The 6000-nt window shown below is 42.1% G+C and overlaps 1 protein-coding gene across 9 annotated transcripts in view; it reads right to left on the reverse strand.

Moving 5' to 3' along the window:
• TBCE (tubulin folding cofactor E) overlaps window positions 1-6000 on the reverse strand; it is a 72754-nt gene that overhangs the window by 61859 nt on the left and 4895 nt on the right. The window lies entirely within an intron of this gene.

Here is a 6000-nt window from a genome sequence, read left to right on the forward strand (position 1 = left end):
CCTGCCTCCCAAAGTGTTGGGATTACAGGCATGAGTCACCACGCCTGGCTTATTCTCTCTACTTTCTATACATTTGAAACCTTTTCTTTTTTGTATTTTCTAATAATGATATAAAAAATACTCACATCTTCCTTAAATCTATTCTACTTGTAGGAATTAATACAACAGATACAGCTCTGTCCATTAAAAAGGCCCAGAAACGAGGACCAACCCAGTAGCATTGAGCACCCCTGCAGCCCATACTGTGGCCCCTGAATATTTGCCAGCAAAAAAAGAAAGAAAACAGCAAGAAATGTAAGATGAACCTTTACATCATAGCTTCCTTATCATATGAGGAAAGCTTTTCCAGCTTCTAGAAGCTTAGAGGCTGCACACTCCTTAGCTCATGACCCTCTCCCATCTTCAAAATCAACAATGGCCAGCTGAAACATTCTCACATCACACTGACACTGCCTCTTCTGCCTCTAGCTTCTAACTCTTTTCTTTTTTTTTTTTTTTTTTTTTTTTTTTGAGACATTTTGCTCTTGACACCCAGGCTGGAGTGCAACGGCACAATCTCAGCTCGCTGTAACCTCCGTCTCCCAGGTTCAAGCGATTCTCCTGCCTCAGCCTCCCAAGTAGCTGGGATTACAGGCATGCGCCACCATGTCTAATTTTTGTATTATTAGTAGAGATGGGTTTCACCATGTTGGTCAGGCTGGTCTTGAACTCCCGACCTCAGGTGATCCACCCGCCTCGGCCTCCCAAACTGCTGGGACTACAGGTGTGAGCCACTGCACCTGGCCTAGCTTCTATTTCTAATGAATCTTGTGATTACATTGAGCCCAACTGGATAAACCAGGATACTCTCCCAATCTTAAAATCAGCTGATTAGCAACCTTAATTCCATCTATAATTCTAATTCCCCTTTGCCATGTAACCTAAGAAAATCAGAGGTTCTGGGGATATCTTTGGGAAGCTATTATTCTGCCCACCACAGTGTATCATCTTTATTCCATCTACACTGTTCAAGATATAACACTTTTTAAATCTTTGTATGATGCTATCACAGGAAATCATATCTCCAGTTACAAGAAGCCATTTGCAAAACATTAGTACATACTGCATTTCTTTCTGGTTTTTTGTTTTCGTTTTGTTTTGTTTTTTGAGACAGTCTTACTCTGTCACCCAGGCTGGAATGGAGTGATGCCATTTCGTCTCACTGCAACTTCCTCCTCCAACGTTCAAGCGATTCTGCTGTCTCAGCCTCCCAAGTAGCTGGGGCTACAGGAGTGCGCCACAACACCCAGCTAATTTTTTTTGTATTTTTAGTAGAGACAGGGTTTCAACATGTTGGTCAGGCTGGTCTCAAACTCTTGACTTCAAGTGATCTACAGCCTTGGCTTCCCAAAGTGCTGGGATTACAGGCATGAGCCACCATGCCCAGCCTGCGTTTCTTTTTAAAAGTAATTTTTTTAATGTTTATTTACAACAATAAGCACAATCAACTCGTCTAAGTGCTTTAAACATCTGATTTAGTTGTCATAACAGCCCTACAACATCCAGTGAAGTAACTGCAGAAATTATTACTAAATCTGTGTTCGATTTCTCTGCATCTTAGTACCAATCCCAAAAGATGACCTCTAAAAGAAATGCGAGCCGGATGCGGTGGCTCACACCTGTAATCCCAGCATTTTGGGAGGCCGAGACGGGTGGATTATAAGGTCAGGTGTTTGAGACCAGCCTGGCCAACACGGTGAAACCCTGTCTCTACTAAAAAAAACATGCAAAAATAGCTGTGTATGGTGGCAGGTGCCTGTAGTCCCAGTTACTCGGGAGACTGGGGCAGGAGAATCGCTTGAACTCAGGAGGCAGAGGTTACAGTGAGCTGAGATCGTGCCATTGCACTCCAGCCTGGGCAACAAGAACGAAACTCCACCTCAAAAAAAAAAAAAATGCTTACATTTACAGTAGCTCCCTCTCTGCAAAATTACAATTTTCAAGGGGGAGAAAAGCACTTACCTGATAAAACATGCATGGAGAAAGTGTCACATTCACAGGCAATTGAATAAATAAAAATCAAATAATATGTACCACTTCATATTTGCTAAACTATCATTAAAAAACTTTTATCTATATTACTGTACTAGTGATATGCCACCCTGTTTTCAAGAATTGAGACTTCTCTCCCAAGAGCTGGAAGAACGGTTTTTGGCAGATAGCCCTCAGCTGTCTGCCTTCTTATGAAATTGTCTACTGTAGAAAGCATCTTGCCCAAGGGCACACCCCCTTCTTAGGGTCAACAGAACCCAGTGACAGGTCATCACAAACGTATAATGATCCAGCCCCTCATATCAACTAGAAAAGACTCTGAAAGGCCATTGTATCTTCAGAGCACCCAAAGGGGACAGCTGAAATATTTGTTGAGGCTGCACCATAGCCCAGCTTAGCCCTCTGCCCAACCTTGCTTACTCTCTTTCCTCTTTCATGAGTACTGGTCCCAAAGTACTTGCTAATAAACTTTGCCCAACCTTGCTTACTCTCTTTCCTCTTTCATGAGTACTGGTCCCAAAGTACTTGCTAATAAACTTTCTGAACACTAAACTTCCTAAGTGTAAATCTCTAGCTCAGTCTGCTTCCCAGAGAATGTGAACATTGGAAATTTCCAAGTACTGGACATTGATTGACTTGCAGACAACAATTTGGCAACATATATCAAGAACCTGAGAATATTCACATTCTTTAGAAGTAACAGAGTAGGGCCAGGTGCAGTGGCTCATGCCTGTAATACCAGCACTTTGGGAGGCTGGGGCAGGCAGATCACCTAAGGTTAGGAGTTTGAGACGAGCCTGGCCAACATGGTGAAACCCTGCCTTTACTAAAAATACAAAAATTAGCTGGGTACAGTGGCGGGTGCCTATAATCCCAGCTACTCGGGAGGCTGAGGCAGGAGAATCACTTGAACCTGGGAGGCAGAGGTTGCAGTGAGCCGAGATCATGCCATTGCACTCCAGCTTGGGCAACAAGAGTGAGACTCCATCTCAAAAAAAAAAAAAAAGTAACAGAGTAGAAAGGGCATGGGTAATGAAGGATAGATTCAAATCCCAGTTCTGCTACATAAAAGTTTGGAGACAGGAGACTTGGTCTTCTTGTCTATAAACATGGGAATCATAGCATCTATATTTTAAAGTTGTTATTGTAATATTCAAAGTTGAGAGTATGCTTTCAAGTGTCTGGTATACAGTAATTATTCATTAAACATTACTTTCTCTTCCCATTTACAAATAATAATACCAAGAAAGAAAAAACCCTAGCCAGATTAAGTATGTTAAAGACTTCCACAGCCTCCATGAAGGCAGAGACCACATGTATCTTGTTCAGTAGTTTTCACCAAACCTTATTGTACATCAGAATCCCCTGGAGTAGCCATTTTTATTCCTTTACTTTCCTATTAAACTTGTTTTCACTTTACGGACTCACCCTGAATTCTTTCTTGCACGAGATTCAAGAACCCTCTCTTGGGGTCGGGATTGAGACCCCTTTCCTATAACATCTTTCTGGGGACCACTGAAGGGACTATAGTGTGCAAACCCCTGACCCAAAGGCTAACTCTGGGTAAGTGGTAGGGTCCAGTAACATCTTTCTAGTGAACCACAGAAGGGACGATACTGAAGAAACCCCCTGACCCAAAGGAAACAGACTGTAGCACTGACTGGCTGACTTGGGAATCAAGGAAACTCTTCTTTTGAGCTATTTCCAGCTTTCAACAATTCAGTAGGCTGGGCGTGGTGGCTCATGCCTGTAATCTCAACACTTTGGGAGGCCAAGGCAGGCAGAGCACCTGAGGTCAGGAGTTCAAGACCAGCCTAGACAACATGGTAAAACTCAGTCTCTACGAAAAATACAAAAATTAGCCAGGCATAGTGACAGGCGCCCAACTACTCCAGAGGCTGAGGCTGGAGAATTGCTTGAACTCAGGAGGCGAAGGTTGCAGTGAGTCAAGATCATGCCACTGTACTCCAGCCTGGGTGACAAGGGCAAAACTCCTTCTCAAAAAAAATAAATAAATAAAAATTGAGTGAAGTATATTCCTGTAAAGTAAATTTGGAGCATATTTGTTTCCTCTACCCGATTCCTCCAGAATTTGCAAACTATTTTTAAGTATTCTTAATTTATGACCATATAGTTATTTACATAAGTGCAGTAAGAATCTGTTTCCCCGGCCGGGCGCGGTGGCTCAAGCCTGTAATCCCAGCACTTTGGGAGGCCAAGACGGGCGGATCACGAGGTCAGGAGATCGAGACCATCCTGGCTAACACGGTGAAACCCCGTCTCTACTAAAAAAAAAAAAAAAAAAAAAAAGAATCTTTTTCCCCCCACCTTTTTTTTTTTGATGGAGTCCTGCTCCAGGCTAGAGTGCAGTGGCACGATCTCGGCTCACTACAACCTCCACCTCCCAGGTTCAAGCAATTCACCTACCTCAGCCTCCCAAGTAGCTGGGACCACAGGCATGCACCACCACACCCAGATAATTGTTTGTATTTTCAGTAGAGACAGGGTTTCACCATGTTGGCAGGCTGGTCTCAAAGCCCTGACCTCGGGTGATCCACCTGCCTCGGCCTTCCAAAGTGCTGGGATTACAGGCATGAGCCACCGTACCTGGCCAAGAATCTGTTTTCTTTCTGGAAAAACTGGTTATTTTACCAAGGCTTTAACTGGAATGGCATGCTTTCCTTTAAGGAAACAAACTTGACTTGTAAAGCCAATAAAAGCCGCTTGGGAAAACATCTCAAACCTTGCCTCCACAGTCTCTATACAGGCTTCCTGACCTGGGGGAAGTAAAAAATGTCACTTTCTCACAGGCCCAGGAGCCCAAATTTATCTTGGGAGCCCAAGAGGAGAGGAATTTACTCAACTCATAGATATTTGATGGTACAAACCCATGCTGGGCTCAGCTTTAAAAAAGTCTTATCTGAGGTTCTTTCTATGGGACAGAGTTCCATCAAAGCCAATTTAAAAACAGCTTACATGAAAAATAATTATTCTTGCTGCACTTTATACAAATAATCAGGTCAACTATAATAAAGCAAATCAGTCTTATCATGATTTGTCTTTCGTAAAAATTGGAAACTAGAGAGAAAAATTATGTTTCAAGAACTATGGAGCATTTGTTATTAGATTCTAGTCTCATGAGTTGTTTTTAAGTTTGCTTCTTCAACTTAGGCTAACCCTGCTTATTCCTGTGAATCAACTGGTGATCTCTGGCTGCAGCTCAGAAGAAACAAGAGGGATGGGTAAAGTAAAAATATGGATAAATATTCTAATCCTGGGCACACTGCAATCAGCTAGTAAACCCGTATCAGCTTGGTTCCAGCAGTTGCCCAGTTCATAGAAAGCCTTCTTATTGGCCAGGCGCAGTGGCTCACACCTGTAATCCCAGCACTTTGGGAGGCCGAGGTGGGCAATTTACCTGAGGTCAGGAGTTCGAGACCAGCCTGACCAACATGGAGAAACCCTGTCTCCACTAAAAATTCAAAATTAGCTGGGTGTGGTGGCACATGCCTGTAATCCCAGCTACTCGGGAGACTGAGGCAGGAGAATCGCTTGAACCCAGGAGGCGGAGGTTGTGATGAGCCAACATCGCGCCACTGCACTCCAGCCTGAACAACAAGAGCGAAACTCCGTCTCAAAATACACAGAAAACTCAAATTTTTGTGGACTGAGACTTATGAGTAAGTCTACTACGTCATTATTTACTCTAAAAACTAGAAACAAACATCCAAAAATGAGAAACAATTAAACAAACTATATACTATACTAAATGTAATCATTAAGAAATATGCAAAATAAAAAAAAGAAATATGCAAAATAATGCTGTAGAAACATAGGTAAATTTATACAAAAAATAAGTTTAAAAAAGGTAACAAAAAATTGCAATGTGTATCAATTTAAACTATATTAGATACCTACACACATGGATTAATGACAAAAGAAATTTCTTTTTTTTTTTTTTTTTTTTTT

This window comes from Piliocolobus tephrosceles, chromosome 1 (assembly GCF_002776525.5).
Source record: "Piliocolobus tephrosceles isolate RC106 chromosome 1, ASM277652v3, whole genome shotgun sequence".
Classification (NCBI taxonomy): domain Eukaryota; kingdom Metazoa; phylum Chordata; class Mammalia; order Primates; family Cercopithecidae; genus Piliocolobus; species Piliocolobus tephrosceles.